The sequence below is a fragment of the Chiloscyllium plagiosum genome, unplaced genomic scaffold (assembly GCF_037043375.1).
Source record: "Chiloscyllium plagiosum isolate Xiang-an unplaced genomic scaffold, Cpla_swu_hap1 HiC_scaffold_25, whole genome shotgun sequence".
Taxonomy (NCBI): domain Eukaryota; kingdom Metazoa; phylum Chordata; class Chondrichthyes; order Orectolobiformes; family Hemiscylliidae; genus Chiloscyllium; species Chiloscyllium plagiosum.
In genome coordinates, this window is record NW_028270163.1 from 45,379,738 (window position 1) to 45,402,091 (window position 22,354).

The window sequence follows — 22,354 nt, forward strand, 5'->3', positions numbered from 1 at the left end:
AGACAGGTCTTCAGCAAGGTTGTTTGAAAAGCACAAAATTTGAACATGTAACTGAAGATTTATCCGGCTAAGCTCCTAATTTTTTTAACCACCCCTTTCTCATCAGACTCCACAGATCATATCGAAGCAACTCCGTCACCACGGGTTTTTGTTGTCTCTTGGGACAGACGTGCGCCCATTTTCTAGATATGCCACCCAACAATAATTCTCCTGCTCCTCGGATGCTACCTGACCTGCTGTGCTTTTCTAGCGCCATATCTCCAGCATCTGCAGTCCTCACTTTCACCCATCAATCATTGCTGTTTACTCCTGGCTTTCCCGGATGTCCACCAGCGCAGCTGAGCGCTGAGTCCATGATGTGAAACGGCTCTGCAGCGCTCGCCCCGTTAATTCTGACCAGGTAATCCTGACATTTTGTTTTGCTCCTTCCACGGCAATAGGAAATGAGTAGAGCTGCTGCTGCTGCAGTAGGTGCCTGTCTTTGTAGGTGAAAGCGTTGCTACATTGTAACGCAATGTTGCAGAATGTGGCGGAGAATAGATACACTGAGCGAGCGCGAGGCTTCCCGGCCTGCTGCCGGGACCCGGCTGCCACTGATTGGTCCGGTTTGTGGACTTGAGCTCCATTTGGGCGGGGTGTCCGGCGTACCCTTGTACTGATTGGTCCAGCGCGCTGCCGCTCAAGGAGGGGGCGGGACTGTGTGTGTGTGTGTGTGAGAGAGAGATCGGCGCTTCGCGAGGAAGCGGCTACAAAGTATCCGCCGGCCCAGCCAGGGTTCGCCAGGTCCAGCATCACTGCAGTTTGACTGTTTTGGACTGAAGCGGCCGGCGCGATGGCTAATCTTCACCCTCCCGCCGTCTCTTCGCGCTGTCATTGTGTTTGAGGCTGGAGCGGCTTGTGAAAAGCTTGACCGTGACTTTCACACTTGGCTGGTTAGTGCCGTGTTCCCGGGGCTGAGGGGGTTAGTGGGGTTTAACACGTGCTGGCTTGCTGCATGTCGGAGTCAAGCGTGCGCCTTTCGAGCGATTATGTAAGTCGCCGTCGCGCGTTTCCATCGAAATCAATACATTGCGCCCACAGATTCGTCCTCCAGAATTTGTACTCGTCAGCATTTGATTGTTTGTTTATTATTAGTTAGTTATCCGATGACGACGAAACAATCCTTTTATAGTTTTATTTCCCGATTGAGGCACTGAACATTTCTGAAATCGTTCGGCTTTTAGTTGTTTTCGTGTGTGTATTAAGCATATTTTAGGAGTAAGCAACAAAGTTGCAGACCTGTGAAAGACATTTCGAACCATTGGCTAATGGATATTGGTTTTATGTACTTGCACGTGTCGAGAAAGGGTCAAAAACAGCAACGCTCAATTTTTTTAAAAAGGAGCGGCCTACAATCCCGGACTAATCTCTTTTTCCGTTTGGCAAAACCGGTTTTTAAAAACAGAAAGTGCCTTGTTTCTGTTGATTGCACTCATGCACGAGTCAGAAGTTGGTGGGTTTAAGCAGCACGTTAGGCCTTAATTCTGTCGTTTAGATGACACATCAGTACAGCAGTGTGGGAGTTAATGGCAGAGGTGTCATTGACATGAGATATTTAGTTCAGGCTCCCACTAGCCTGTTAAGGTAGACGTGAATGATCCCAATGAACTAAATAATAGTTGGTTCTCAGTGTCTTGGGCAACATTTCACCCTCTATTGTTGCCTTCAAAATAGATTAACTGAGCATTTATCCGATTTATCTTACTGTTGTAAAAATGTTTGAGCAAACAGTACTCCATATTTATAGCTACTCTTCAAAATAATTTAATTGTATTGTGAACTGCTTTTGTTTTGAAATGTTGTTTAACGTTTTTTACATTTACCACTGCCAAGGAAGAAAGATCATTGTTTTCTTAATCACTTGAGTCTTCATATCAGCTTTCAGTAAGAGGAGCTGATTTGTAGAGTTATTAAATCTTGCAGCATGGAACAGACCCTTCGGTCCAACCAGTCAATGCCAACTATGATCCAAAGCTAAACTAGTCCCTCCTGCCTTTTATCCCTCCAAATATTTCTTATTACTGTACTTAGCCAAATGTCTTTTAAATATTGTAACTGTATCCATCACTTTCTCTTGAAGTTCATTCCAGACAAGAACTACTGTGCTTTAAAAAAAACCCTCCTGTCATACTTAAATCTTTCTCCTCTCACTTCAAGACTTTTTGTCATATTTTTAAATATCCTAGGGAAAATACTTTGTTTATTTACCATACCCATGTGCTTCATGTTTTTATAAACCTCTGTAAGGTTACCCTTCAACCTCTGATGCTCCAGGGAAAATAGCCCCAGCCTATTTAGCCTCTCCCTATAGCTGAAATCATCCAACCCTGATAACAGCCTTGTAAATCTTTTCTGAACCCTTTCAAGTTTCACAACATCCTTTCTACAGCAGAGAGACCAGAATTGCATGCAGTATTCCAAAAGTGGCCTATCCAATGTCCTGTACAGCTGCAACATGACCTCCCAACCCCTACACTCCATGCACTGGCCAATGAAGGAAAGCTTACCAAATTGCGTCTTCACTATCCTACCTTCCTGCGACTGCACTTGCTCAGTTGATATAAAAGATTGGACCATAAAGCATGTTGGGAACCCCTGTGTCCTTCTGTTTTAATGGTTAATTCTGTGTCATACTGTGTCAGGAGGGCTCCTGGTTTAAACACTCAGCTGGACAGAATAGCTGATCACTGCCAGGATGGTGAAAGGATTTGGCTTCCTCCTGCCCAGTAAGGTAGGGAGGAATGATTGATTTCCATGTTGGTTGGCTCCTCTTAGAAGCTCCCCTACGACCCACCCTCCCATCCTGGCACGTTCCCCTGCCACTGCAGGAACTGTAAAACCTGTGCCCACACCACCTCCCTCACCTCTATCCAAGGCCCTAAAGGAGCCTTCCACATCCATCAAAGTTTTACCTGCACATCCACTAATATCATTTATTGTATCCGATGCTCCCGATGCGGTCTCCTCTGCAGTGGGGAGACTGGGCGCCTCCTAGCAGAGCGCTTTAGGGAACATCTCTGGTACACCCGCACCAATCAACCACACCGCCCCGTGGCCCAACATTTCAACTTCCCCTCCCACTCTGCCGAGGACATGGAGGTCCTGGGCCTCCTTCACCGCCGCTCCCTCACCACCAGACGCCTGGAGGAAGAACGCCTCATCTTCCGCCTCGGAACACTTCAACCCCAGGGCATCAATGTGGACTTCAACAGCTTCCTCATTTCCCCTTCCCCCACCTCATCCTAGTTTCAAACTTCCAGCTCAGCACTGTCCCCTTGACTTGTCCGACCTGCCTAGCTCCTTTTCCACCTATCCATTCCACCCTCTCCTCCCTGACCTATCACCTTCATCTCCTCCCCCACTCACCCATTGTACTCTATGCTACTCTCTACCCACCCCCACCCTCCCCTAGCTTATCTCTCCACGCTTCAGGCTCACTGCCTTTATTCCTGATGAAGTGCTTTTGCCCGAAACGTCGATTTCGAAGCTCCTTGGATGCTGCCTGAACTGCTGTGCTCTTCCAGCACCACTAATCCAGAATCTGGTTTCCAGCATCTGCAGTCATTGTTTTTACCTAGAAGTGAGAGAGAATGATCCTCAGATATTTGAAGCTGATGCACACAAATGTACAATTGAACCAAACAATATTTACTGCACAGAAAAGGCCATTCTGTCTATCAAGGGAACTCTGCTTTTCTCCACAGATACTTACTGACCCGCTGTGGTTTGCCAGCCTTATACTGTTTTATTTCAGATTTTCCTGTGTTGTCTTTGCTTTGTTTTTCCCCCATTCACCTTAAATCAATGTCATTTGCTTCTTGACTTTCCCACCGATAAACATTTCTCTTCAGATACCTCGAGGGTGGCATGGTCGCTCAGTGGTTAGCACTTCTGCTTCACAGTGCCAGGGGCCCAGGTTCAATTCCAGCCTCGGGCGACTGTCTGTGTGGAATTTGCACATTCTCCCCACGTCTGCGCTTTACTCCCACAGCTCCACGATGTGCAGCTTAGGCAAAATTGGCCATGCTAAATTGCCCGTAGTATTCAGGGATGTATAGGTTAGGTGCAGTCAGGGGTAAATATAGGGTGGGGGAATGAGTCTGTGTGGATTACTCTTCGGAGGGTTGGTGTGGACTTGTTGGGTTGAATAGCCTGTTTTCACACTGCAGGGATTCTATGAATTCTCAATACATCAGTCAAATTCCACTTGAACTTCACAGAGAAGAACTACCCAGCTCCCCCCAATGTTTTGATGTACAGTGACTGAAATTGCTCCTTTCTGGACTCATTCTTTCTGTACCTACCCCAATGGCTATTTCTTCTGAAATTTTATTAGGCAGGAATCATTTTCTTCAATGGGGCTGGAGTAAGGGTGGGGGGAGAGAAAGGAAATGCTTTGCAGTTTTTTCATGCAGTTTCGTACTGGAGCTGTGAACCTATATGGCCTTTGCTATTGCCCATGTTTATTGATCTTATTTTTTTTGATCCTTGAAGTGGTACTTGGGAACTGATTTCCTCAATCACTGCAAATATTTACACTGGGTCACTAGGAGTTAAACAGGCTGAGGAGTTCATGGAATATGAGTATCTGGCATGAGGCTGTGTTCAGTTGTTTGTTCCATGTCTTATTCAGTTATTCTCCAGTTGGATTATTTTCATCCTCTGTGACATATACTCATACTCTGAAGAATGAGTAGTACCTGATTTATCTGGGATCTTTCATCATTGTTTGAAAAATAACAATGAGTTGTGTGCCCTGATTAAAGTAATGCAAGGCTGAAAAATAAGCTATGACAACACAAATGATTGAACTATATTTCAAAAATGGAGTAGAGCAAATAATTGAAGTCAGCTTTTGTACACTAATATTCCTTCCATTGTTCCTCAATCTCACTGTAATGGGAATGTCATTAAATAATTAATTGAAAATCACACAATACCAGGATATAGTCCAACAGGTTTATTTGGAAGTACAAGCTTTCAGAGCACTACTCCTTCATCAGGCAGCTGTGGGGCAGGATCATAAGACCCAGAATTTATAGCAAAAGATTAGTGTCATGCAACTGAAATGATATGTTGACCAAACCTAGATTGTTTTTAAGCCTTTCATCTTTTAGAATCGAGACTTGACAGCAAGCTCGGTTTGTTCAATATATTGAATCCGAAAACTTGCACTTCTATATAAACCTGTTGTAACCTGGTGTTGTGGGATTTTTAACTTTGTCCACCCAAGTCCAACGTTGGCATTTCCACATCATCATTAAGTGGTTGATTTCACATACTTTAAATTGTTTCTGGGCACTGTCAATCTAATATAATCATGTATGCTTTATTTTCCATTAATTTCCAGTTTTATTTTTAATATGTTATTTTGTCATTGGGACCCCTCTGCCAGTATCCACTTGAAACGGTTTGCCAAAGGGTGCCGAGACTCACCGAGATGAGTTTTGAGATGAATGTATGGCCTTGACTGAATGTTTTCCTCAGTGTGAGAGCTCAGGAGAGCAATAGTACATGCAAGCACATGCCTGCTCACTCGGTGAATTGCAATATTGGGACACAGCATCATACGTAACTACTACTTTCAAAATGGAATTCAGATTAATCCTGCTTTTGTCAGCAGTTAGTGGTGTTGTGTTAACATGATGATTCTTGATTAAATATTTTTACAATTAGTAATCATTGCTATGTTAAATTTCTGATTTAACACAGTCTAAGGTGTTCACATATTGTATTCAGGCCCTCCATTTGGTAGCTTGATATTTTAATGAAGCAAAATAATTGGAAATTATTAAAGTGAAACAGTTGAATAAATTGTTGAGAGGCTTGTTTTAGCATGTCATTTGTCTCTGGTTCAGGGTGAGATTTATTTCAGATTTGTTCATTACGGATCCCTTCATGACATTTGCTTTGCCTTATCTCAGTTATTGCCTTCACCCTTGTGTCCTAGTTCAAACACTTTGTTCAACTTTCATCTCCTTCAGGGTCAAAGTTCTCCGTTGTCTTGAGCTTTCTGTCTCAGTGGCTGTAAGCAAATGCAAGTCGGTCTTGCGAACTGATTCTCTCCCGATCTCCTATGTCTCTATTCTTTTCTGAGAATCGCCTTAGAATATACTGCATATTGCAGCTGTGAGAAAATGCTTCACAGAGCCTGCAGGCCTGTGAAGAGAGCACAGTTAATGTTTGGGGCCTGATGAATAATCATTGATCTGAAACATTAGCAGTTCTGTTCTTTACAGGTGTCGCCTGACCTCCATATTTCCAGCATTTGTACTCACTCTGTATTTCAGTGCAAGTGTTGGTTTTTTAGGATGAGCTATTTAATCGCCCATTTTGAAAAGCATATTGGAATTTTTAGGAACCAGATATTCAGGGAGCCACAGAAATAGTTGACAGTTTGTTTAAAAGATGTGGAAGATGGGAATGTGTGCAGCTTGAACTGTTGCAGCTGTGGAGCATCATCTCCCCTGAGTCTGAGTGGCTGAATGTGACTTCTCATTTGTTATATCCTTCATTTTGACTGCCAGAGTATTCTTCATTATCCCTATGGATTCTGTGGGAATTGTGCTTTGTGTGCATTTTGTCGGTCACTGACACATACTTAAGGCAGTTATACATTATCAGATGTGACGAGAATACACACAAATGATTCCACTTGTGAACAATGGACATTCAAAACCTTAAGGAGACAACTTTGGATCTCACCTGTAATCTAATGTGTCAGTTAAGTATACTGTTACAAATAGACTCTCTTTGATTCTTATAGCACCTCAATCTCTTGTGTTCCTGCCATCTTCATTTCTTGGTGACTGTTCTTTGACAGATACTAAAATGGTATCAGTACCCTACTTGGAGATGAGGTGGTTACTTTAACACTCATGTGGTTGTTGTGGGTCAGCTTAAACTGATTGAATGCTCTGCCTCCATTCATTTTCATTGTTAACAAATATTGGCTGCTTCGTCCAAATAAGTCCCTGCTGCTTGATGTCAAGGTTATTTGCCAACTGTCCACAGTGATTAGTATGATAAATTATGATGTGAAGGAATAAAAGAATTTAGGCTAATTCTGCAAGAACATGCAGAGCATCGAGAGTATTGCTCAGGGGTGGATTGGTTTAATAAGATCTGATTAATGGTCAGTGTTTGATGGAAATAGACAGAAAATGCATATAGGCGATTGAGTTAAATTGACTTTGAGTCTGAAATGAGCAATTACATCGGTTCTCGTGTTTCTGGAATTGGTTGAAATTTTCATTCTAAAACTTCGTTTTCGAGTTGATCATGAGCAGTTTAATTGGCAAGATAACAGTTTATCCATGTGGAGGATTTCAGCTATAGGGAGGGGTTGAATACGCTGGGGCTGTTTTGCCTGCAGTGTCGGAGGCTGAGGGGTGACCTTATAGAGACTTATAAAATCATGAGGGGCATGGATGGGTATATACAAAGTCTTTCTTCCCTGGGGTTGGGGAATGCACAACCAGAGGGCATAGGTTTTGGGTGAGAGGGGAAAGATATAAAAGAGACCTAAGGGGCAGCTTTTTCACACAGAGGGTGGTACCTGTATGGAATGAGCTGCCAGAGGAAGTGGTGGTGGCTGGTACAATTGCAACATTTTAAGAGGCAATTGCATGGGTATATGAATAGGAAGGGTTCGGAGGGATATGGGCTGGGTGCTGGTAGGTGGGACTAGATTTGGGTTGGGATATCTGGTCGGCGTGGACATGTTGGACTGAAGGGTCTGTTTCCGTGCTGAACATCTCTATAACTCTGTACAATTTGTCGCTTGTTCACATTCACCTTGATTTTAAAAATGTATCCCAGTTTCGTAAGATGACAAGACGGACTCTCTGCAATGCTAAGCATGCTTGTCATCATGGGTCATGGTGTGTTGGGAATTAAGTAGAGGTATTTACACTGTGTGGTATAAAAAACTACTTGAATTGCCCAGATAAGTGTTGGGTTTAATTCTTGAGCTGTGTCTTTTGCAATTGGTTCCTCTGGTAGCCACATGTTTAGTTGTATATGCACTGTTATAGCTGAGTGCTTGGACAAAGTAGGGACATGGTAACGGGTGGAAATTGTACTATGCAAACCGGCATGTGAGGTGCTAGAACCCAAGGACTAAGAAAGAGAAGTAGAAAATATTGGCAGTGAAGAGAAAATATTTTCTCGTGATGTTGATGCACTGAATTGCCTTCAGTGATGTGACCTTATTATGGAGTTTCCTCCAATCCCAACTGCACCTTTTCACCCCACCTAAAGTCTGAAATGTTTGTGATTCTTGCAGTTGTAAAAGTGCCAAGGTTAACTCATTTTCCTTGGCACAGGGAGCAGGAAAGTCCTGTAGAATACCCACTAGTCTGAGGCTCACGATTTTTTGAAATAGAATTTTGGTCATTTTTGTACTGAGTCCCACTAAATTATTAGAGGGACAGTTTTGCTGATGTATTATTTTAATCAACTTGTTCAGCTGTGTTATAGCAAATCTCTGAGGCTAGTCGGACATTAACCTTACCTTCTGGCCTCTAGGTAGGAACAGCACTTCTGTGCAGTAAAAGTTTCAATCTTTGCTTGCACAATAGTGGCTACAAGATGGAGGGCAGACAGAAAATGGTCATGTGTAGTAGGACAGTGACCACCTGTGTTTCTGTCCTTATTTCAGTGAACTCTGTCTCCCACTTTTGTTCTCCACTGTACTTTTAAGATTACGTATGCAGTTCATCTTCGCTTGTTCCATGGGCTGAACATAACAGCCACTCTGGTTGTGAACATCCATCTTGTAGATTTTTCTCATTTACTCATTTCCTCAGTTTCCATAAGCCTGCCTAATATCGGAGATACAACTCCTGCTCCCTTGATTTCCCCATGCCCTTCCACATAAGCATATAACTCCTCTTGATGGCTGCTATACTAAATGATTTCGACTTTGCTGTAAAACTCTCTCTTGCTCTTTCGAAACCTACATTTTGTCCACCACCCATCACGTACATCTTTGTAGTCTCTTACTTCAAGGCCAATTTTTCAGAATATTGTATTTGAATCATCTGGTACAGGCATTGTCATGTTTTTATGATGAATTGATGAGCTAGAATTATTATCAATATCTTCCAGGCCTGTGATCAACCTTCAGGGTTCTTCACCTTATGTGTAGTGGGACAGTTCTTGAGGGGAAACATCCTCTCAACACTTACCTTGCCAAGCTCCTTAGGAAAACAAAACGTTTCAGTGAATGACTTTTCATTCTTCTAAATTCCAATGAGTAAGACTCCCAACCTGTTTAGCCTTTGATCATAAGACAATCTCCCCACACCCCCTCCCCGAAGAAATTCCTCAAATTAAGTGATCTCTTTCCTTAAATAAGGGGAAACCACTCTTAGTACTTCATACATGGCTTCGCCAACATCTCGAACAGCTGATAAGACATCTCTACTCTTAACCATCAAGCCCCATGTCGATTTGAATATAAAGGCTAAAATTAAAAGTCTTCTCCAGCACCCTCAACCCCACCAGTGCTCTCAAAAAGCAATTTATATTGTGTAAGTGGTGGAATTCTCCTGCTTAATTATTTTGAGAAATATGAAAACAAAGAAAATAGGAGCAGGCGTTGGCCATTTGGCCCTTCGAGCCTGCTCCACTGTTCAATATGATCATGTGACTCAGCCTGTTCCTGTTTACCTGCATATCCTTTGATCCATTTAGCCTTTTTTCTTAAAATTAAACAATGTTTTGGCCTTGAATGCTTTCTCTGGTAGTAAATTCCACAGGCTCACCACTCCCTGGGTGAAGGAATTTCTTCTTGTGAGACAATCTGGGAATTTGTTCAGGGAATGTTGGGAATGACCAAAGCTCGGGACCAAATGCTAGAAAATGGGAATGGAGTAGTTGGGTGGTTTTTGACTGGTGAGCGCACAATAAAAGCCCTTTTTTTTGTGCTGTAGATCTCTGACTCTATGACTGTATATTTGAACAGTGTATATTGAATGTGCATTGACTATTCAAAATTTGTTGCTCTAAAAGCATTTATCTTCTTAAATTAGTGATTCTCACGCAAGCAGAAAATGCTGGAGAAATTCAGCAGGTCTAGCAACAGATGTGAATTAGAAACAGAATGTTTCAAATCTGGTATCACTTTTCAAAACTGGAGTTTCTCAGTTTCTCCAGCATTTCCGGCATCCACGATATTCTACTTTTCATTTCTGAGCTTCTCAAAATGGGGCCTGTGGAGACTTTTGTATAGATTAACCAATGATGCTGCTGTTTTTCTACTGAACATGTAGTAGTTCTTGAGGGATATTTCACAATAACATTGTACAACAATTATTTATAAATAGGATTAATTGTATAATTTATAATGGTTAATGTGGAAGAATGCTTGTTAATTTTTGTGTTGAACACTGTACAATTGCAGTTACCTTCTGGGATGGTTTGTTGATTGATTGGTACAAAAGTAAGTAAATGAATGGTGGCTGGATGGAATGTTTGGTGTAATCCAGCAAGGAGTGAGCAGAATATTGTTACGGTTGTGCTCCACAACGTGGATTGGCTCTCACCTGAAAGAGGTGGATACATGTCGAAATACACAGAACCACATGATCATCAGGTGTTGAGCAATAAAAAGTTGATGCATGTTGGAGTGCTTTAGTCTTGAGCTGCTCTCCAGATTTTTGACCCTTTTGAGGGAGGGAAAAAAATAGATTTTAGGCCATTTTAAATTAGATTCACTCCAATGTGGAAACAGGTCATTCGGCCCAACAAGTCTTAATGTAGAATTTTGTGTTGCAAATGTTGGAAATGCTAAGTTGTTAAAATATTCACATAAAATAATCTGAAGCACATCTGTATCTTCACTTTTGAAGTTTTGATGGGAGGAATTGGTGTCCATGATTGATCCACTTGAGAAAGAACCCTTCACCTAAGCAATCATGACCTGCTGATTTAAATTGTATCAGTATTCAGAAACATTCTGATACAGTGTGTTTATATCTGTCTGGTTAACTCGTCTAAGTTAAGTGGGTGTGGTGCTGCAAATAGATGAGTATGTGTCGACATCAATCACGAAGGACCAAAAATCATGCCATTTGATGTGACAAAGTATTGGCAACTCTCAGCAGATCATACAGCATATGTTATCACTGTCAAGATTAGAGTGGTGATGGAAAAACACGGTGGGAATTGATGAAGGGCTCCTGCCTGAAACGTTGGTTTTCCTGCTCCTCGGATGCTGCCTGACCTCCTGTGCTTTTCCAGCGCAACTCTAATCTAGAGTCTGTTCTCCAGCATCTGCAGTCCTCACTTTCGCTTTTATGTAGACACTGTGTGTAATGGCTGTTTTGGTTATGGTGGCAATGGCTGTTTTGGGACAGTGACACTTTATTTAAAGCTGGAAGATGGCTGGGTGAACAGCTTTTAAGTAAATAGACAAATAACAGTGATGCTCTGAAAAGCAGGAATGGGCTAAAAGGTTAGTGAACGCTGAGATATCAACTTTGTAAAGTATAACACAGGACTGCTTGTGTGCCAAAGAGTATAAACAGCAATTGGTAGACAGAGCCAAGCGATCCCACAACCAACTGATCAGGCTGAAGTTCTTACTGGAGGAGGAGGCTACACAACCCCAAGATATCACTGCAGGAGTTCCTCAGGGTGGTGTCCTGGGTCCGAGCATCCTAAATCACTTCACATAGATGACTTTCCCTCCATCATAAGGGCAAAAGTGGGGCTATTTGCTGATGATCTCACAATGTTCACCGTTCACAGTTCCTCAGATACTGCAGCAGTTTGCATCCGTATGCAGCAATACTTGGGCAATATCCAGACATGGGCTGATATGTGGTACAAATGTTACATGTTGCGCAAGTACCAGACAATGACCATCTTCAACAAGACTAAATTTAATTATTGCCTTCAGGTGCTTGATGGCATTACCATCTCTGAATCTTCCAATATCAATGCCAGTTAACTAGAAATGGAATTGGACCAGTCACACACACAGTGAGAGTACAAGAATGAATCTGTAGCAACCAACTCTTCAGGCTCCTCAAAGTCTGTCCACCGTGCACAATGCACAAGTGAGGAGTGTGACAGAATACAGGGTGACCCTCCATATTGTTGGAATCGTTTTCCACGGTTTGTTACCCACCATTTACCATGACCCATACATATCACAGGGAACATTCCAGAACCAGAGACCAGGGCTGCCAGGAAGGCAAATTTCCCATTTAAATGAACTGTCTGCGGTTTTGGGCTTCCGTGTTAGGATTTGGAATGAATTCCCCACGGGTTCGGTAGGTACTATTGTACTTGCCCCTTGGCTGGATGAGTGCAACTCCAACAACACTCCTGAAGGTAACATGGTCTAGTTGCCTATTTGATTGGCTCTCCAACAGCATTTATTTCATCTTTCATCGAAACACAGTTCCAGCAGTCCCACCTGCAAGAAGCACGACAATAACTCACCAAGGCTCTTTTGACAGCTCTTTCAAAACTCTGACCTCTACCACCTAAAAGGACAACCGTAGCAGTTCCCCACCAAGCCACGCACCATCCCTTCACTCTCTCTGAGTCAAAGTCCTGGAACATAGTTCCTGAAGCATTGTAGGCGACCCAAAATGCTTTGAGGACTGTGATGGTTCAAGCAACCAGTTCATTCCTGCTTTCTAAATGGCAACCAGGACTAGGCAATAGTAAATCTGGCAAAGTGGAAAGATTATTATGACTTGGGAGTCTGGAATTAGTGGGAAGTAGACGATGGCTATCCTTCTGATAACGTATTGAAAATGAATGCCCGTCCCATAAATTTAATGCTGGAAAGAATAATTACCAGACCAAGCAGGATTACATTAAATTCAATTGTTCTCAGTGGTAGTTTTCTAATTAGTTGTCTAAGTTATTGTGTAAGTATGTTTGACATTTGTACATGTTAAGCAGCAGAGCAAAATTCCTCTTTAAATATACAATTGTGTCGGAAGTGTTTAATTGTTCTATTTTTACCCAAGTATTTTGATGTCATGGTTTAAGATTCTTTTGTTTTTGTGAAACTTGCATTAATTTATGCAAATAATTTCAAAATGCATAAGAAATATTCTTTCACACAGTCCAGCATTCAAATCCTAATCCCTCACTCTTCAATGATCCGTTTTTGGACGTAGCAGTGATTGATATGACTTTTTTTTTAATGATGCATGATATATGCATGAATAGAAAACTCTGGAAATGAAAATGCCTTTTTTTCATAAGCTGTACTATTGTAATTTCTATCTAGGGGAGAGGGTTTGTAAGTTAGAAGCAACCCTGACGTACAGCAATAACTGACCTATTGAAACCTGAAAGATAAGACTACTCTTGCATCTTAAAGAAGAGGTTATTCTTTACCCAGTTTTAGGGAACGCACAGAATTTGTGCTGCCATTTGTTTTCACTGAGTTGTCATGTTGTTTGAAAAAACAAATTCAGATTAATGGTATGGTTACGTAGTATTTTTGCCATCCTCTCTGTTGCCAGGTTCCTCTCTGTTTGGAAATGAAGGACAATATTAGGTATTGCTTTAATTTTAAATAATATGAAATTCATCAATATTGAAAGAGCTTCGGGAACAGAAAATACAGGTCATTCTGATATAACGCCGACAGTTGTGTTCGTCTGTAACCTCACGCCACAGAAATCGTGCTGCAGAAGATGGCTAATAGAAAATTGTTGTACCCATTCAGAAAGCTTATGTTATCCAACAGCACCCACAATTCGTAAATCACGTTATAGCCAACTCGCACTGAAACGCGCATTATAGCAGAACGACCTATGTCAGATATTGGAATGAACTAAAAATGAATTGGGCAGGATGCAAATATAATTTGAGTCCAGTACTATTGCAGTCACTTCAGTTAGAACATCAAGAGAATTGGAATTGAATGAAGACCTGGAAAACAGGCTCAGTAAAAATGTCAAATAGCAGTGCACGGTTTAAGTCCTTTAAGCAAATTAATTCAAAATTAAGTCGTTGGGGAGGACACGTTAGCTTTGTCACATGTTAGATGTGTTAGTTAAAGAAACTTGCATGGTGCAGAATCATGCAAGGCAGAAGATGACCTTGAACCAGTTGAGACTGCAGCAACAGAACTACTGAATCTACACTAAACCCACTTTCCAGCACTTGGTCTATAACTTTGAATGTCATGTCATTCAACTATTTTGTAAAGTTTGAGGTTTCCTGCCTCAACTATGATACCAGAATCTATGATTCTAGATTTTCACTACTCTCTGACTGTAAAGGTTTTTCCTCAAATCCCCTCTAAACCTCCTGCCTTTCTCCTTACAATTGTGCCCCCTCATTATTGATCCTTCAGCTAAGGGGAATAGAAGTTTTCTAAGTGTAACCCTATCCTGTCCATGCCCTTCAGTCTTATACACTTCTGTTATGTCCCCTCTCAGCCTTCTGTGCACTAAAGGAAACAGCTTGAGCTTATCCAGCCTCGCTTCATAGCTAAAGTGCTCCACCCCAGGCAACCTGTTGGTGAATCACCTCTGCACCCTTTCTAGTTCAATCACATCCGTCTTATAACGTGATGACTAGAACTACACACAGTACTCCAGCTGAGGACTAACCAAAGCTTTGTACAGATCTAACATGACTCTTTCCTCTTATAATCTATGTCATGACTGATAAAGACAAGTGTCTTTGCCACCTAACTATCCTATTAATTGCTCCTGCTTTTGGGGAATCTGTGAGCAAGCACCCCAAGATCCGTCTGTTCCTCCGAGCTTCCTGGTGTCCTAATTAGATTAGATTAGATTACAGTGTGGAAACAAGCCCTTCGACCCAACAAGTCCACACCGACCCCCCGAAGCGCAACCCACCCATACCCCTACATTTACCCCTTACCTAACACTACGGGAAATTTAGCATGGTCAATTCACCTGACCTGCACATCTTTGGACTGTGGGAGGAAACCAGAGCACCCGGAGGAAACCCACGCAGACAGGGGGAGAACGTGCAAACTCCACACAGTCAGTCACCTGAGGCGGGAATTGAACCCGGGTCTCTGGCGCTGTGAGGCAGCAGTGCTAGCCACCGTGCCGCCCATATTTCAATATTTCAATGGTTACTCTCTTGGCTTGTTACTTGTTCCAAGCTGCATTGCCTCCCACTGTCTGGGTTAAATTCTGCCTGCCACTGATTTACCATCTGACTAATCTGTCTGTATCCTCCTACATAGTAAGACCTTCTTCCTTAATGTCAACCACCTGACCAATCTTTGTGTCATCCATAAACTAACTTGCTATTAATGCCCACGCACGTTCGCAGCACACGTGTGCACACATTCTCGTGCTCACACATTAGCTTCTCTTCTACATCATTTATATATCACGAACAATAAAGGACCCAGTACTCATCCCTTGAGTGCGCCACTGAACACCAGCTACCAATCACACAAACAGCCTTCTACCACCACCCTGTCTCTAAGACAATTTCAGATCCAACTTGTCAAATTACACTGGATCACCCAAGCATTTGTCTTTTTTTTATGAATCTCCCATTTGGGCCTTGTCAAAGGCTTTGTAGTAATCCGTATCAACCTACCTGCAAAAAGGAGATAGTGAGGATAATGGATGCTGAAGAGTCAGAGTCGATGAAGTGTGGCACTGGAAGAGGCACAGCAGGTCAGGCAGCATCTGAGGAGCAAGAGAGTCAACATTTTGGGCATAACCCTTCATCAGGACTGGTTGTGCCTGAAACGTCGACTCTCTTGCTTCTCAAATGCTGCCTGACCTGCTGTGCCTTTTCCAGTGCCACACTTCATAGATTCAATCTTTCTGCACACCTAGTCACTCAACTCAAATTCAATCAAACTTTATTGGTATGACCTCCCTCTGACAAAGCCATGCTGGCTATATGTGGTGTAAAATTCCAAGCAGTGGAATGTGGTGAAACGGTTAAAAATTATGTCCCAATACATGTGTGAATCTAACCGGAATGGAGGTGTTGCTTAGTCCCGTGTGAATCTTCTTATCTGTATGTAACCAGAATGGAATGTGTTTTTTGGCCTTGCTCTGCTGTTCACATGAATGTTTGTGTCTGGAGAAGAGTATATCAGCTGGAGAAGTCTCCAGTTCGGTAGAGTCTGCTCCGGGGTTACGTTTAACCGCCGAGCGTGGGTTGTTGGCAACCGCTCTACGAGAACTGACGGCTCCCAGTTTTTGTAACATGTAGAGTGAGTATAAGCCAGACCCGTTGTGCGACGCTGCGGGGAATAAAATGCCCATATTCTAGCAGTCTCGCCTCTTGGTCGTTTGTTCTGTGTCAGACTACTCTCCTACGAACCTGACCTTGAGAATTTTTTAAAACATTTGGCGTAGTCGAGCAGGGTCAATCGCAATTGAGGAGAGATTTTGATACAGAACAATGTTTTGGAAAACGACTAAGAAACCAGAAGAACAAACTGTGGAGGTCCCGACCGTCCCGGGATGGCATGGATGTGGGCATGTACGTGGCAGTTTGTTTGAGAAAGGATCCCAGTCCTGCCGAAGAACCCCTTGCCTGGAGTACAGCGGAGGATGTGGGCATGTCCAAAAGGCTGAAGCGGAGTTAACAGAATTGAATGGGATTGAACTGAACTGAACTGAGTGGAACTGAAGTGAATCAAATTGAACGGAACAAAATGGAACTGAGCTAAATTGAATTGAAATGGACGGAACTGAATTGAACACAATTGAATTGAACTGAACAGACCTGAACTGAGCTGAATTGAATTACACTGAATTGACTGAACTGAAATTAACTGAAACGAATTGAACTGAATTAAGCATAGTGTAACACATGTGTTGGGCCAAGCAGTGGAATGTGGTGTAAAATTCCAAGCAGTGGAATGTGGTGAAACGGTTAAAAATTATGTCCCAATACATGTGTGAATCTAACCGGAATGGAGGTGTTGCTTAGTCCCGTGTGAATCTTCTTATCTGTATGTAACCAGAATGGAATGTGTTTTTTAGCCTTGCTCTGCTCTAACCGAAAATGGAAGGTGTCGCTTGGTCCCGTGTGAATCTTGTTATACACCTTCCCGTGTGAATCTTCTTATCTGTATGTAACCAGAATGGAATGTGTTTTTTGGCCTTGCTCTGCTGTTCACATGAATGTTTGTGTCTGGAGAAGAGTATATCAGCTGGAGAAGTCTCCAGTTCGGTAGAGTCTGCTCCGGGGTTACGTTTAACCGCCGAGCGTGGGTTGTTGGCAACCGCTCTACGAGAACTGACGGCTCCCAGTTTTTGTAACATGTAGAGTGAGTATAAGCCAGACCCGTTGTGCGACGCTGCGGGGAATAAAATGCCCATATTCTAGCAGTCTCGCCTCTTGGTCGTTTGTTCTGTGTCAGACTACTCTCCTACGAACCTGACCTTGAGAATTTTTTAAAACACTATCCCTGATCAAACCTTGCAACTCTAAGGAAATTAATTCTCCCCTTCAGAATTCTCTCCAATTGTTTGCCAACTGCTGATGTGAGACTGTTCAGTAATTCCCAGGTTTATCTTTACCATACTTCTTGGAAAAATGGAGACACATGAGGTGTTTTTCGGTGCTCTGGTAGCTCCTCTGTGGCCAGAGAGGAATTTAAATCTTGGGGTCAGAACCCTTGAAATTTCCTCCCTTATCTCCCATTGCAATCTGGCATACAATTCAGCCAGACCTGGCAAACTGTCCATTTCTAAACCTATCCAATGCCTCTTCACTCCCTGTAACAATTTACTCAAGAACTTCTCAGTCTCTCTTCCTGAATTCTGTACCATCATCCTCCTCTTGCCATACAAAGGCAGGTGTGAAGTTCTTGTTGAAGTTGTGTTCTCTGGCTGCGGGCACAGGTTGCCACCTTGGTCCCTAATGCACCTCACTCTCTCTCCCTGGTTATTCTCTTCTCTTTGATAGAATATCTTGGGGTTCTTCGTGATCTCACCTGTCGATCTTTTTATGTGCCCCTTCTTTGCTCTCCTAATTGCTTTCTGAAGTTCCTCCCGCATTTTCTATGTTCCACTGGAATCTATAGTCTTTTAGAGTAATAAAGTCATTGCGCTATACAGCATGGAAACAGACTATTTGGTCCAACTTGTCAATGCTGACCAGATATTCTAAATTAATATAGTACCATTTGCCAGCATTTAGCCCATATCCTGACTTAACCCCTTTCCATTCATATACCCATCCATGTTGTAATTGTACCAGCCACCACCAATTTCTCTGGCAGCTCATTTCATACATACACCACCCTCTGCGTGAAAAAGTTGCCCCTGACGTCCCTTTCAAATCTTTCCCCTCTCACCTTGAACTATGCCCTCTAGCTTTGGACTCCCCTACCCCAAGGAAAAGACAGAACATTACAGTGCAGTACAGGCCCTCTGCGCTGACATCTGATGCCCATCTATTATTATCCATAAGCATGTCTAATGCCCATGTAAATGCCCTTAACATCAACGAGTCTACTACTGTTGTGGGTAGGCTGTTCCACATCCCTTCTGCTCTGAGTGAAGAAGCTACCACTGATATGTCCTCAATTCATTACCCCTCAATTATGTCCTCTCGTATTAGCCTTCACCATCTGAGGAAAAAGGCTCTTGCTGTCCACCTTATCTAACCCTCTGATTATCTTATACATCTTGATTAAATCACCTCACAACCTTCTTCTCTCTAATGAAAACAGCCTCAGTTTCCTCGTAAGACCTTCCTTCCAGAACAGGCAGCATCCTAATAAGTCTTCTCTGACCCTTTCAAAAGCCAAGTATCCTTCCTATAATATGGTGACCAGAACTGTATGCAGTACCCCAGGTGCGGCCTTACCAGTGTCTTGTATAGCTGAAGCATGACCTCGTGGCTCCGAAACTCCATACCCCTATCAATCAACACACCATATACCTTCTTAACAACCCTATTAACATGGGTGGCAATTTTCAGGGATTTATGCTCCTGGTCACCGAGACTCTCTGTTCATCTACACTGCCAAGAATGTTACCATTAGCCTAGTACTCTGCATTCCTGTTACTACAACAGAAGTGAACTACCTCTTGCTTCTCCGCATTAAGCTGAGTTTGCCACTTCTCTGCATCTAATCTATGTCCTTCTGTAACTCACAACATTCTTCGGCACAATCCATACTCTGCCTACCTTAGTGACATCCCCAAATTTACTAACCCGTCCTATGCCCACATCCATATTATTGATAAAAATGACAAAAGCAGTGGCCCCAAAACAGATCCTTGTGGCACACCACTGGTAACTGAACTCCGGGATGAACATTTCCCATCAACTACCACCCTCTATCTTCTTTCAACTAGCCAATTTCTGATCCAAGCCACTAAATCGCCTTCAATCCCGAAACTCTGTATTTTGTGCAATAGCCTACCGTATGGAACCTTATCAAACGCCTTACTGAAACCAGTGTACACCATATCAACCGCATTACCTTAATCCACCTGTTAACTTCTCGAAGAACTCAATAAGGTTAATTAGGCATGATCTACCCTTCTCAAAACGTGTTGACTATCCAAGACCTTGGCTATTAACCTGATTCATGCACTTCATGATTTTATGAACCTCCATAAATGTTGCGCAAACCCTCTAACCCTGGCAACATCCTTGTAAATCTTTTCTGAACCCTTTTCAAGTTTCACAATATCCTTCCTATATCAGGGAGACCAGAATTGTGCATGGTATTCCAAATGTGCCTGAACCAGTATCCTGTACAGCTGCAACATGACCTCCCAACTCCTACACTCAATGCACTGACCAATAAGGGCAAGCATACCAAACACATTCTTGACTGTACTGTCTACCTGCAACTTCAGGATCAATGAAACTGCACTCCAAGGTCTCTTTGTTCAGCAACACTCCCCAGGACCTTACCAATTCCTGCCCTAATCTGCCTTTCCAAAATTCAGCTCCTCTCATTTCTCTAAATTAAAATCTATCTGCCGCTGCTTGGCCTATTGGCTCACCTGATCAACGTCCCATTGTACTGTGAGGTAACGTTCTTTGTTATCCATTACACCTCCAATTTTTGTGTCATCTGCAAAATTACTAACCATACCTCCTGTGTTCATATCCAAGTCATTTATAGAAGTGATGAAAAGCTGTAAACCTAGCACCAATCCTTATGGCACACCACCGGCCACAGGCCTCCAGTGTGAAAAGCAACCCTCCACCTCTGCCCTCTGTCTTCTACCTTCAAGCCAATTCTGAATCTAATGGCGAGTTCTCCCTGTATTCCACGTGGTCTAACACTGCTAACCAGTCTACCATGAGGAACCTTGTTGAATGCCTTACTGAAGTCCATATAGATGAAGTCCACTGCTCTGCTCTCATCAATCCTCTTCGTTACTTCTTCAAAAACTCAATCAAATTAATGAAACATGATTTCCTATGCACAAAGCCATGTTGACTATCCCTAATCAGTTCTTGCCTTTGCAAATACATGTGAATCTTGTCCCCCAGGATTCCCTCCAACAAATTGCTTACCACTGATGTCAGGCTCAGTGGTCTATAGTTGCCTGGCTTTTTCTTACCATCTTTCTTAAATAGTGGCACCACATTAACCAACCTCCAATCTTCCAGCTCCTCATCTGTGGCTATCAGTGATCCAAATATCTCCGCGAGGGCCCCAGCAGTCACTTCCCTAGTTTTGCACACAGTTGTAGGATATGCCTGATCAGGTCCTGGGGAATTATCCACCTTCGGGTGTAGGTTTGCTCAATGAGCTGTAGGTTTGATATCCAGACGTTTCATTACCTGGCTAGGTAACATCATCAGTGGCGACCTCCAAGTGAAGCGAAGCTGTTGTCTCCTGCTTTCTATTTATATGTTTGTCCTGGATGGGGTTCCTGGGGTTTGTGGTGATGTCATTTCCTGTTCGTTTTTTGAGGGGTTGATAGATGGCATCTCGATCTATGTGTTTGTTTATGGCATTGTGTTTGAAGTGCCAGGCCTGTAGGAATTCTCTGGCATGTCTTTGCTTAGCCTGTCCCAGGATTGATGTGTTCTGTCCTGGGACAGGCTAAGCAAAGACATGCCAGAGAATTCCTACAGGCCTGGCACTCTAATTACAACGCCATAAACAAACACATAGATCTAGATGCCATCTATCAACCCCTCGAAAAAAAGGACAGGAAATGACATCACCACAAACCCCAGGAACCCCATCCAGGAGAAGGGTATAAATAGAAAGCAGGAGACAACAGCTTCGCTTCACTTGGAGGTCGCCACTGATGATACCTAGCCAGGTAATGAAACGTCTGGATATCAAACCAACAGCTCAGCGAGCAAACCTAAACCTCAACCTGAGCTACAAACCTTGCAAAAATTATCCACCTTTTTGTGCACTACCACCTCTTGTAATATCGACATCTATAATACAATCCCAATAAGGTGATCATCCCTTTCTTATTTCTCAGTCCCATCCAAATAACTTCCCTGGATGTACTCCCAGGAATATCCTCCCTCAGTACAGCCATAATCCCTAATCAAAAATGCTGCCCTCCCAGTCCCCAAAATCCTTCCTTTAGCATCTATACCCTGGAACGTTAAGTTGCTAGACCTGTTCATCCCTGAGCCACAGTTCCATTTGTGCCTATTAAAAGCCCCTCTTTTCCTCCTTATCTAATGCTGAATATTTCTAGACATTGAGGATTGTTTTTGAAGACAAGTCACCTCCCTTCCACTGTCCTGTAGATTTCTCACCAGTACCTGTTCCCAGTCTACTTTGGCAAGATACTGTCTTATTTTAATCAAACATGTCTTCCCCAATCCAAAAATAATTTTTCTGTCCGGACTGTCTTTCTCCTTTCCAGTAACAAAACAATTGGTGTTGTGGCCACTATCACTAATGCTCTGCTGCCCCCCAACTCCCCACCCCACTGTGATCTTTCTCAGAATGAGATCAAGCACTGCACTGTCCCATGTTGGACATCCCACATGTTGATACCAAAAGCTCTCCTAAATGCATCTCAAAAAATCTGCTCTCTCTAAAACCTGGATATTAAAGTTGTTTCTTTAGAATTCAGCAAGTAAGTTAGACAACTGTAAATTTCCTTTTATTTGGAAGGACCAAATTGTCATCCTTGTCAGTATCTATGATATGGTCTTGTGGTTTTGTCTGATACTTGAAAACAGCATGTGAATGAATTTCTCTCATTGACTGTTTCTCCCTACCTTCCGTTATCTTTTCAGTGGTCTAATTTGAAAGATACATTTTGGCATCTCAACCCAGTTGCACATGGAACCTCCTGCTTGTGAAGATCTGTTTAGATGCTCTAAACCTTGATGCAAATTTTTTTAGTTCATGAGA

At 42.7% G+C, this 22,354-nt stretch overlaps 1 protein-coding gene across 4 annotated transcripts in view; it reads left to right on the forward strand.

Moving 5' to 3' along the window:
• Positions 1 to 267: 267 nt before the first annotated feature.
• The window catches only part of usp36 (ubiquitin specific peptidase 36), an 84,209-nt gene continuing 62,122 nt past the window's right edge, over positions 268 to 22,354 (forward strand). For 2 of the 4 annotated variants that reach the window (XM_088000688.1, XM_088000689.1), the window contains exon 1: positions 774 to 932. The gene's annotated coding sequence lies outside the window, so the exon portion shown is untranslated. Of the gene's footprint in view, positions 401 to 731; positions 933 to 22,354 lie in introns of those variants that run through there. The other 2 variants (XM_043714918.2, XM_043714917.2) reach the window with 2 other exon arrangements.